At 40.9% G+C, this 12,574-nt stretch overlaps 1 protein-coding gene and 1 long non-coding RNA gene across 2 annotated transcripts in view; both read right to left on the reverse strand.

Annotated features, from left to right (window-relative positions):
• LOC122563291 (synaptotagmin-6-like) overlaps positions 1 to 12,574 on the reverse strand; it is a 294,684-nt gene that overhangs the window by 177,359 nt on the left and 104,751 nt on the right. The window lies entirely within an intron of this gene.
• LOC122563292 lies at positions 2,515 to 5,790 on the reverse strand. Its single transcript, XR_006315553.1, has 3 exons — positions 5,700 to 5,790; positions 4,214 to 4,309; positions 2,515 to 3,424 (listed from the first exon to the last, which is right to left on the reverse strand). It is a non-coding gene; the product is annotated as an uncharacterized LOC122563292 (long non-coding RNA).

Genomic DNA, 12,574 nt, shown 5'->3' on the forward strand with positions numbered 1-12,574 from the left:
GGCCATAACTTGAATACATTGAAGACACTTTATGTTTTCATTCTGGATTTCCAAACTCTGTATTCCTCTGCTAGTCTATTTTTATTTACTATTTCAATTCTGTAACAACACTTAAAGTATCTGTATCTAGGTACCCTGAATCTAAGATGATACCTAGAGGCAACATTACAGACTTTCCACTGTGCTCATTCAATTGCAAGAGACAATTCTATTTTAACCCCAAAACGTTTACAAAAAATCTAATTTTGAAAATCTGGTGCAGCCCACCAATGATGCTCCAGGCTAATGTTTTCTACTGTTTCAATTGCAAAAGCTGTAAACAAGACCCCAGGTGTCAAGACTCTACAAGTGTCTGTGATGTGACTGTCAAATAATGTTGATGTATACACATGAGCATCTAATATATCATAGAAATGGAAATCTGTCAACAGCACAGCGATGACTATTAATTTTTATGGCTACTTTGTTACTTTTCTGTGCAAAAGATGTGGATATGAATTATTTTAAAATACATTTGTTTTAAAGTATTCTTTAAAGAGCACAATATTTCAAAACATCCTCCATGCCGAATGCATTGATGAAATGTGATTAACATAGCAAGCAGAACTTTTTTCCCCAAAGTGCAAACTAGAAGCAACTTTGTCCTTTGTCTCCATAAGACTTTTCCCTATTGGGAAGATTTTGTTCACTTCCCAACTATAAATATTCAGAGAGAAAGCAAGACCTAGATATCAAATAAGGTTATGTGACTTTTGAAAAGAGGTCAGTTAGTCAGGGAGTAAATGATTGAGAAGCTGGGAGAATGACTCTGTCCTGGGGCTATGGGACAGGATGAAGAGTTACAATTTTGTTTAAGTAAGTGTTCGCTGAAGTAGGGCAGTGTTACAACCACTCCCTGTATGAGATTCCCAAATTTATTACAGTTCCTGACAGGATATCCAAAGTGCTCAGATTCCTCATTGAAGAGCAATGAATTATCTTGTCTTCTTCATTCACCTGCCCCGTTCGTTGGTCACAACAAGGTTAATTTACAAAGCATCCCTCCCCTTATGGATATTTTTTCACAGATCGAATGAGCTTATGTTTTAAAAGGAGACCATTTTACCAGGCTTTCTTCAGTTAACAAAAGAGTGAGTTTATTAGTTACAAAATGAACAGCATGCATATACTCAGATTAGACATAAGAAATGACAAAATGCTTAAAAAGATGTACGGTTCAGTCCCTTGGTAGGTTGTGAAGTATAGATATTGGATCATTGATAACTAAACAGTAAATTTCAAGATTTTTAGCTCTGCAGATTGATTGAAAGTCTTTTGAACTATTTCTTTTCAATGATGGCTGTTTGGCAGTGCCCAGAGGAAGAGAGTACTTCTTTCATCTTGCTTCTTTTTCACTGGCTTGCTGACTTCTAGCACTAAGAGTAGGAATGTCTTTCTACCGGCAATGCAGGGTTCACCAGTGGGCAATTGTTAAGCTGTGAACTTCACACCACACCGGAGTATCTCAACCCAGTGGCACACACAAGTATCTCAACACACTTGCCCTCCACCTACCATGGTGTATGGGTTGATGTTTTACTCCATTCTTGTGTATTCTTGCACTGGGAAGACATAAAACATTACTTTCACCAGACTGTTGTCTTTCCTCCCATCATGTTCACAATCTGAGATCATTTGTAGAAGATTCCATTTCATTTGCTATGCATTTCTGTCTTGAAAGTCCATCATTTGAAGTTTCCCTGTTACCTCTTCAGATGTAATATTCCAGGATCTCTCTCTACAAACAGGCACTAAATTTACATCCTTGTTTGAGTTCCAGGAATTTTCTTGAAAATTCCGTGTTATAATTTTAAATTTCATTCTTGGGATGAATGCTCAGCCAACATTTATTAAGAATTAACCACGTTGCTATGGGTCTGGAGTCACATGCAGGCCAGACCAGGTAAGGATAGCAGTTCCCTCCTCTAAAGGACATTCGTGAACTAGATGGACTTTTCCAACAATCAGCAATGGATTCGCAGCATTAGTAGACTCTTAGTTCCAGATTTTTATTTAATTTACAATCTGCTGTGGCAGAATTTGAACCAAAGTTCCAGGAACATCGCCTGGGTCTCTGGATTAATAGCCCAGTGATAATACCACTCAGCCATCACCTCCTTGTATGTCCTCCTCAATATAGATAGATTAGTTACAGGCCCTTCGGTCCAACAAGTCCACACCGACCCACTGAAGCACAACCCACCCACATCCATTCCCCTACATTTACCCCTTCGCCTAACACTATGGGCAATTTAGCATGGCCAACTCACCTAACCTGTACATTTTTGGACTGTGGGAGGAAACCGGAGCACCTGGAGGAAACCCATGCAGACACGGGGGGAATGTGCAAACTCTACACAGTCAGTCGCCTGAGGCAGGAATAATTTGTAAATAATTTGGGTTGCTCCATCATCATAACAGTGACACTAGATTTTCCTTCTTTAGTTTGAATACAAAAACATCAAATATTGGGGGGAGGGGAAATGAGGAAACTGGTGAAATCCTCCATCATCATAACAGTGACACTAGATTTTCCTTCTTTAGTTTGAATACAAAAACATCAAATATTAAAATGAATTGAATGACTCTGATTGTATCAGTTAGTGGAGAATAAAGTAGTTTATGGGTCAAACCAAAACTCAATGCATCTAATGCTAACAAAGTGCACCATATTCCAAACTCCAACGTATGCATCCAGTCTAGATTAGAAAGGATTGATAAACCTCCACAATTCACAACCATACCATCAGATTATAGAACAAATTGAGAAACTGTAGTAAGTGCACTGAAAGTCTTATCTCAATACTTAATATCACCAGCTGAAGAAGGTATCCTTGGGAGAAAGGGATTCACAATAAAGATCTTGCTGAACTGATTAAACTATGAGGTGAGAATTCCAAGTTCAGCAGTAAGCCTGCAGAAGAAACACCTGTGACAATGTAATAGAAGCAGAAAGGCTTCAGGAAGGATATTGTTTGTAATGTTGACTATAAAACAAGTTAGCAGCACCTGGGTAAGATGCTGAGACTCGCTGCCAGAATGTGGGGACTGCAATTATATTTGGACAGTATCCATGTAATCAAGAAACATCTAGATGAAGACTTGAATAGGAAAGGAATAGAAGAATACACATCCTGTAAATGAAGACAATTTTAATGTAGAAGGTCAAAGTGTGTTGGCGCAGGCTTGGAGGGCGGAAGGGCCTGTTCCTGTGCTGCATTGTTCTTTGTTCTATGTTCTATGTACACAGCCTCTTGTTGCCAGGTTAGCAATCATATAATCAGATCTGTAGTTTTCTCCTGAGACTCCAACAGGCCATGGAACTTTCATGTTCTTAACTTGATAGTAAGTTTTTCACTTTTCACTGAGAGTGGGCGAACCATACCTGTTGTACAGTAAAACCATGATAAGTTGATTTGTCCAGAAATTCACATTAAATCGAACTTCATGATAGCAAGGAAGCCCCTATGTATCACAATTTGCCTACAAATGTGCTCTAAGTGAAAAAAGAACAATGAAAACAATGATACAGTAAATACATGAAACGTTAAGATTTTTAAGTTGGCTCACACTTTATAACAGTGTGAAATCACAGCTGGCCAGGTGGCATCTGTGGAGAGAGAGCAAGCTAATGTTTTGAATCTAGATGCCTCTTCATCAGAGCTCTAACGAAGAGTCCTCGAGACTCAAAACGTTAGCTTGGTCTCTGTCCACAGATGCTTCCTGAATCGCTGTGATTTCCAGCATTTTTGTTTTCAGTACAGATTGCAACATCTGCAGTAATTTGCTGTTATGATAGTGTGACTTTGATAAATGAAAGGTATTGAAAACAATGGGAGTTAATTCTAGAAAACCTCAATAATTTTTACTGGCTGTTTTCAGACGAGCCTGCAATGTCATCAGTCCAATATCTTTGGTGATTTCACACTGCAGAGCAAAATCCTGGACAACTCTTTTGGTCGGCTAATGATACAGGCAGGTAAACAGTGGGCACTCATTCAATGTTTTAGGGTCATTCTGGGGATAATTTTCCTTTTCTTCCGTTGGCACGTTTTGACAACATTCCAGATCCGTGTCTCCAAAATTCTGGCAGTGCTCCAGGTGGTTTTGTTGGCCTCCTACAGTGTGGGCAATGACGTGACATTCAAGAAGTAACTCAGCTTCTTGGACTTACCCCTCACAAGCAGCGGCAGCTTCTTGGTGCCATCCATGTTGGCGCAACAATGCATTGTAACTTCGCTTTCCACATTTTTAAACATTGAAGAACGATCTGGTGAAAGATGGCAGAACAGTTCGTTTTTCATTTGCATTAAAAATGTCTCTTGGCATGTATTCGTTCGGGATATGGATATTGCAGCCTTGCTATGGGGTTGCCTATGATTTTGCCCTCGAGTGTTGCCTGACTCCACTCTCATTGATGGTGTGGTTATACAATAAACATGCATGAGTTTGACTAGCCTGGACTGATCACTCCAGACGTTCAGCTGACTACTGCTGGATTCCCCATTCTGCTGGTTGTCAAATTCGCCACACCCAAAGTTTTGATTTATCCATATTTGACTCATCGCCATTTCACTGCAGGAAACTATGTCATGTCTTAGGCAATTTAAAACTGCTTCTATGGTGCATTTAATAGCTTATCAAAATCTTTACATCATTATCATCAGCTAAGCAATTTGTTGATGATGAGAATGATGTCGTCAGGTCCAGCTAAAGTTAACCTGCCCTGTTCCTTCTCCACTATCTATTCACTTCATCATTTTAAAGAATCTCATTAATCCTCTTGGACTGTGATTGAAAACATGAGATAGCATGACAATAGCGATTAATTAGCAATGATGAGAGGCCTCTGAAAGTCTTTGGATGTTAAAAGTTTGGGGACTGGAGAAAGAAGGAAAGATTGGGCAGTTGAGATATTTAAAAATACACCTCTGAGAGAATATGGTAACTTAATGTGCTGTCTTCTACACTTCGATTTCAGAATATAGGAAAATAAAGAACATTGAAGATGATGCTAGGGAAGACAAAAAGAGTCAAGTTTGGAAAAGCAGTTAGGTAGTGGCACTGAAAATACAGAGCTAAGGCAAGAAAGGCTGTGATGGAGAAGGGAGGTTTAGCAATCAGCAGGATGGAGCTGTCTATTAAATCTCTTTCAGGTGCCCAGTATAGCAATGTAATAGTCTTAACAGAACTTCTTTTGATTGATTTTGCTCCTCTTTTAACATTGGCATGTATATTATCAGCATTGCCAATTGCAGCTGACAGTCACACACACAAGAGCAGTGCAGTAAAGGGTGATTGTGAATAAGTCAGGGCATAGCTGGTGTGTCCCACAGACAGGTAAAAACAAGGACTGCAGATGCTAGAAACCAGAGTCCAGATCAGAGTGGTGCTGGAAAAGCACAGCAGTTCAGGCAGCATCCGAGGAGCAGGGAAATCGACGTTTCGGGCAAAAGCCCTTCATCAGGAATAGAACTAAGGCTTTATGCCCCACAGACATAAAGCCTCAGCACATTTTCCTGCTATATATCGTTTCTGGCGAGACAGAATGTTCTGATGTGAAATATTCCACAATCCAGGTGACAAGATGACAGATTTGGAAAAACAAGCAGGTGCACCGCCCTGAACCAGATATGTGAGCTCCTGTTAAAACAACTCACATGATTGTCTTCCTCCAATCCTTTAATGAAAGGTGTTTTTGAAGTGGGATCAAGCGTTAGGTGAAACATGCTTGGTCAGTGCAGACAATTTAAAAGAAGCTGCACTTACTGCCTGAGGACAGCAGTCACTCCCTGGCTGTCACGAGACAATATTTCGACTTCCTGAACACTGGCCAAGTCACTTCTCAATGACATAAAAGAAACAGCTGACAGCTCCCTTGTGCCTGGCTTGTGTGCATCTGTCAGCACAGTGAACAACAGGTAAACAATATCCAGTCATTCGCTCACACTTGGCAGCGTCACTTTTAGATGCATGTGGCTTCACTGAAGTAAAATATGAGCTAGCCTGCAACCGCTCAGTAGCTCATACTTCCCGATATAGATTATTTCTCGGTGCACCATTTCCCATCTCGGCTTTTCTTTGTTACTTTTGTTTGTTATAGACTTTCCTCCTCGGGTGACTTGATTTTAGTTCTTAAAGATCTGCTCACAGACAACTTGGCCATATGTTGGCCACCTCTTTCCTTTTGAAATGCTATATCCCAGGCAGTTTGATTTGATTTTATTGTCACACACTCAAGTACAAGAGTACAGTGAAATGTGGATAATGTCGCCACACAAGGTGCCATCTTAGGTAAAAGTACCTCGGTACAGAATCTTAAGAATAAGGTAGAACGTTAGAAGTTAAACGTTGCAGTCATTATAGTACAGTAATACCTTCTTAGTTTTAAGTAGAAAATAAAGAAATAAAGCTAAATGTTCAAACATCACAGTCTTTCTTAAGTGCTTAGCCATGATGGGACCAAGGAATCACCCTGAGACAGGAAGCCTATGCCGAGAGACTATCATGTACCACCAAAAGACCACCATGCCAGGCCAAGAGTCCCCCACACCAGGCCGAAAGAGCACCACACCAAGAGCAGGAAGCTGCCTCGCTGAGTCTGCACTGAGTCCGAGGCTGGGTTTTTTTGTTATTCTCTGTAGCACTTTGTTACAGCTGACCAGTTCTTAAACATCAGCCTGATTGGTGTGATATTGGAATAATACAGGGGCCACACTGAGTAAGTCTGGCAGGTTTCCTCCCGTCAATATATTACAAGAGTAGACACATCAGAAGTCTAGGCAGTGCCAGCTTTTGTGGTTAAACGTTCGCTGCCAATGTTATTATTCTGATCTGCGTCAGCATCCTCCATTTCTCAGCAGAGGACAGAATGGTCTATAGACCATTCAGGCGCAACTGTAAGTTGGAAAAGGACAAAGTTCACCTTCTACCCCACATGGGTAATGGTGTGATACAGCAATAATGGAATTTTAAACTCCATAACAATCAATCTCTGTTAATTAGTCTAACAACATATGCAGACAAAAGTCCAGGAAAAAAGAATCCAAGTGGATGAGAACTTTGGGAACAACTGGATTGTTTTGTGCTGTTTCCAGGGATTCAACCCTATATTGTTCTGCCCTCCTGAATTCTCTTCAATATCAGGATTAAGTGTTGGGTATCCATTTTGCGTTCTCAAGGTTGATCTACTGTGCTAGACTGTCCCTAACTCTGAGCATGGTGCATCTCTTATCTCTCGTTTATTGTTTATAGTGACCACTGTCTGACTGTCAGAAGTTCCAAGAAACTCTTCTATTCACACACCAGTACACAGGATACCGATTGGAGCTCTCTGTTATTCTTCCTCTCCTCTCTCTTTTCAGAGTCTCAATAACATGGGAAGTTTGATGCCAGTGTTAGATCCTCATCATTTACACATTCACATGACACTAGGTAAACAGTGGGGTTTCTCAGGGTTCAGTTACAAAAACCATTACTTTGCCTCAGAAATATTCATAATCTAGACTTGAATGTACAGGGAACAATTTCAAAATTTACACAAAACTAAGCTTATGAATTATGAAGTTCACAATGTTAAACTGCAAAGCAGATGGGATTGGCAGAGAAAATGTACTGCAAAAATGTGATCGATCTTGATAGGAAGATTAAGGAGTGAGAGAAAGTGAATGTAGAGAGGACTCAAGGAGTGACAAGGGCCTACGTTTTCCATTCCAGTCCATCATTTTTTTTAAGAAAGAATGGAGCTCTATATTTCTGAGACCTGATTCCATTAGTGTTGAACTGCCAGAGGAAGGCATACTATGTGCCCTTTCCATAGCAGTCTGCTGCCAAATTCTGAAATATACACCTCCTGTCAGACACTACAGGTGCTGTCAAACCACAAGTTACATCAGTTAAGTGTGATGTTAGTCTGCTGGGAGGATATAATGCCAGATCGGTTAGCAGGAGGGAACACGGTGCCATGTAGGTAGGTGTCAGGAAGATAGATTTACAGAAGTATAGAAGCTAGGGTACCAGGTAAGTACAAGTGTCAGCTGTGTAGGGTGCCAGATGCAAGGTAGCAGCGAATAAGATGTAATGTTTGGATAGGTCATGGAGCTGGGATAAATGGAGTCTTGTGAGGTGTGGCGGAAAAGTTGAGAGTTGGTTCTGGGGGGGTTCATGGAGGGGGAGGTGTTTTTGATCAGTTCAGGTTGGCTCTGCCGAGGTGGGAGGCACAGTGGTCAGGTACTGCAGTAATGGTCATGTTGTGTGATATGACGGTATTAGGATCCATTTCCAGCTATGCCTTGGGGGTAAGGATCAAGGCCTGAGCAGGAGATGAGGTTGTCTCAGATCTGGGGTTTGTTAATGAACAGGAGAATTGTGGTACTGTGTGTGGTAAGTATGAGATCTGTTAAGTAGTTACTCAGAAGTTAGACTGTATTTATTTGTCTAACTTTTCCTGAGTAACTATTTGCTTTTGGAGTGTTCCTGGTGTAGAGGAATTGCCCAGCAGAAAGTTTAATTTCTTGTAATTCCCTCAGAAGATACAATGATGGGGATAGTGCAGTTTTGTGTGCACTTCTGATTGATGTTGGAGTGAAGACTTGCCGTCGGAACATCTGGACCACTGTAAAACAAAAGCATCAAGCCTGGAGGGGCACAAAACAGAGGGATGGGGAGGTGTATCTACAGGAACTGTGAAAGGTGATAGAACAGGTTGAGAAAGTGGTTAAAAACTACAAGATTTTGAGCTTTATAAATGGAGATTATGAGTTACAAAATCTATTTTAGTCTCAACTTGAACATTATGTCCAGTTCTGGATATCACACTTAAGGATATAACACGTCAGAGAACAGATTTATGAGACTGGCTCCTTGGATGTATGGGACATTGACCTCTCAAATAAATAAATGCTAATCTCAAATAAATGCTAATCTCAAATAAATGCTAATTTGAAATAGATGCCAATCTGAAATAGATGTTCATCTGAAATAAATGCTACTCCGAAATAGATGCTAATCTGAAATAAATCTCCAAGGTTAGATTAGATTAGATTAGATTAGATTAGATGAGATTACAGTGTGGAAACAGGCCCTTCGGCCCAACAAGTCCACACCGACCCGCCGAAGCGAAACCCACCCATACCCTTACATTTACCCCTTACCTAACACTATGGGCAATTTAGTATGGGCAATTTAGTATGGCCAATTCACCTGACCCTGCACATCTTTGGACTGTGGGAGGAAACCGGAGCACCCGGAGGAAACCCACGCAGACACGGGGAGAACGTGCAAACTCCACACAGTCAGTCGCCTGAGGCGGGAATTGAACCCGGGTCTCTGGCGCTGTGAGGCAGCAGTGCTAACCACTGTGCCACCGTGCTGCCCACAAGGTTCTGAAGGAGAGTCATATTGGACTCAAAAAATTAACTCTGTTTCTTCCTCTACTGATGCAGCCAGACTGGTTGAGTTTCTCCCTCTCTGTTTTTATTGCATTGGAGATGGGTTGTTCTCCTCAGACAAGTGAATATTGGAAGGAGATTTGACAGAAGTAATTCTAGTTATGAGGTATCCGGACAGAATACTTAGAGAGAAACAGTTTCCATTACTGGTCAGGTCAAGAACCAGAGAACACTGATTTAAAGTGATTGAAAAAAGAACAAATGGAAAATGAGATGAATCAGTGCCTGAGATTATGGAGACAGATTTTATAATAGATTTCAAAACAGGGGAACACTTGAGAAGAACAAAATTGTGAGTGTACTGGGAAAATGAATGCGAATGGAACTAAGTGAATGGCTCCTACAGTGGACCAGAATGGACAAAATGGTACAAATGTGCTGGAACCACTCTATGATTTCACATGATTTAAAATAATTGCTTTATTCTGAGCACGCGATACAGATTTAACTTTAGATTTCAGATTTTATTCTCACATGTACTCAAGAATACAAATATAGGAGTACAGTGAAAAGTGTATGAAGTTACCACACATGGTGCCATCTTAGGTACCAAGGTACCTAGATACAAAAAAGGCCGAGGTACAAATACAACTTGGTTCAAGTACTGACAGAGTTAAAAAGCTAAGCATTACTTCTCAGAATAGTAGAAAAATAAAGAAATATCTATTGTTTACATGAAAGTCTTTCTGAGTTTAAATGAGGAAAATAAAGGAATAATATAAAAGTTAAACAGTCTTTGATGAGTCTTCTGCTTATCTCGCTTTCTGGGAGACCACAGATGTTTATTCTCGACACTGTCATATATGCCATTGCTGTTGCTGAAATTATTGCCTCTCTGAACTCCTAGGGTGCCTCAGGAACATACCTGGGCAAGATCCACATGCACGCCAAGCCGAGACACTGCCATGAACTGCTGAGAGAGCAGGCCAGGAACCAACACATGCCGCCCAGAGACCAGGCCAGGCCTCACCATGAGCTGCCCAGAAACCAGGCTGGGACTCGCTGTGAGCTGCCCAGAGACTAGGCTGAGAGCTGCTGAGAGACCAAAGGGGGATGAAAAGATGAGGGAACAGAAGGAGCTGAGGAGCTCTGGTTGGAGTGTCCTACTCTTCTGCCATCTTGACTGGAAGTGGTCTACTCACTACATCTTGACTGGAAGTGGTCTACTCACTACATTTTGTCTCTATTTTTCCAAAATTTTAAAATCACAATGTTCTTTTCTGAACAAAACATTTCCATGTTACAGCTGATGTATCCTGTCCAGCTCTGTCCTGCGAAGCTAGTAAACCCTCAGTACACCCTCTGAAAGCTCAGCTAATGCAGGGGACCAGCTTGTTACTATATCAGCCCATGGGTTTCAATTCCACTGGAGGTAGTACATAAATGTATTGAGCCACAGCGTAACTTCTTCTCTACTGGTTTAACAGATTTGCCTGGCAGTGATTCTGGTTCTGCATATTGCCTTCAGTTCTGGGCTCTACACTTCGGGAATGATATACTGGTTATAGTGTAATAAAGATGGAGTATGTCAGCTAAAAATGTTACATTAAAAAATCAGATACATAGGATAAGCTTAAATTTCTTTGAGTGTCGAAGATTTCAGGCAGATTTAATTGAGCTGATTATCGGGGATTGAGAGAACATATTGTGTTTGTTGTGGTGCTTCAGAGCAATAACATGAAAATTAGAGTAAAGTTGTCCAGTCTTTCCATCAGGAAACGATCACCAAAGAACGGTTATTAATCGGTACAGAATCAATGTGGGGAGATAGATATAAAACATTAACTAGTGGAAATCTAAACAAATAGGCTCCAAGGGCTGAACTGACAACTGCTTTTCCTGTGTTAAATGTAGAATTTAAGTAAAACATCTCCTCAACACTATCAGCAAACAATGTATTTTGACTTGGACTGGCAGTATCCATTCTATATAATCAACATATCTATGTGTCATCATACACAGCACAGAATCATTTTGATTTAAAACCTAACAATTAAAAAAGCTTATAAATGTCAGTGCATAAAACGCCTACTACAAAAAAACTCATAAAATGTAATTATACACAAGTTCTATCACAGACGCACGCACAACAATCCCACAACAATTCTGAATTTACAAAAGACCAGCTGTGTACGTGATCCTGAGTTGGAGTCAATCATAGTATTTTATACATTTGGTTTGTTTGTTGATTAACAAAAAAAATGCTTCAAATGCAGGAGTAAACTGAAAGGAGGATAAATTGGACACCCCCTGCCAAAGGGCTTGGTCCTTGCCCTGTACAATGATCCCATTCTCATTCATTGTGAAGCAGACGGCATGTCAAACTCAGTGTGTATCCAGACTGTTTGTCTTTGAAAGGGAGGTGCAGTGTGTGTTATGCATTGGTAGAGTACTGCCACATTCTACTTCCTTTAACTGGGTCTAAGGGCTTACACTGATAGGAAAGCAACCACTAGTGAGACTCAACAAGAACAAGCATCGGGTTTTTTACATTGTGGCTAATACGAATGTCAGTCTTTCCTCTTCTCCGATCTGTTCTTCTATTTGCCTTGCTTGCTACTGCAGTCTTGCAGTTCAGGATAGCTCTCCCACAAAGGGAGAACTTGCCTTGAAGAATAGAAGACTGGCTGGACCCTGTCTTATCGAATTAAATCGTCTGAGATTCCCACTGAATCCAGAGGCAGCCAGAGGCCATGGGACGGATTCAATCAGATGGCAGCACCAATATCACATGGTACCCATCTCACCTCAATGGGGGCGAGGTAAAGAAACACAACTCTTGTGCAAAGAAATGGACTGGATCAGTTTGTAACCCGTTATTCTTGTCTAAATTCCACTTGTGTGACTAACTTGCTCTATAACATTGCCAAACCAGAAGCTAGCAGGATATTGATGCAAACAATGTCCTGTTTCACTGCTTACAAAAGCGAGCCATATTATATTCAGAGTTAATATATGTGGATGAAGGAGCGCTGTGGGCCCAAAGAGGGTGAATGTGTGGATTCAGAGAGATGGGCGAGTGGGTTCAGAGACAATGAAGGGGGAGTGGGTTCAGAGAGAGTGATGGGGGAGTGGGCTTAGAGAGA

Source organism: Chiloscyllium plagiosum, chromosome 26, assembly GCF_004010195.1.
Source record: "Chiloscyllium plagiosum isolate BGI_BamShark_2017 chromosome 26, ASM401019v2, whole genome shotgun sequence".
In the NCBI taxonomy this organism is placed as follows: Eukaryota; Metazoa; Chordata; class Chondrichthyes; order Orectolobiformes; family Hemiscylliidae; genus Chiloscyllium; species Chiloscyllium plagiosum.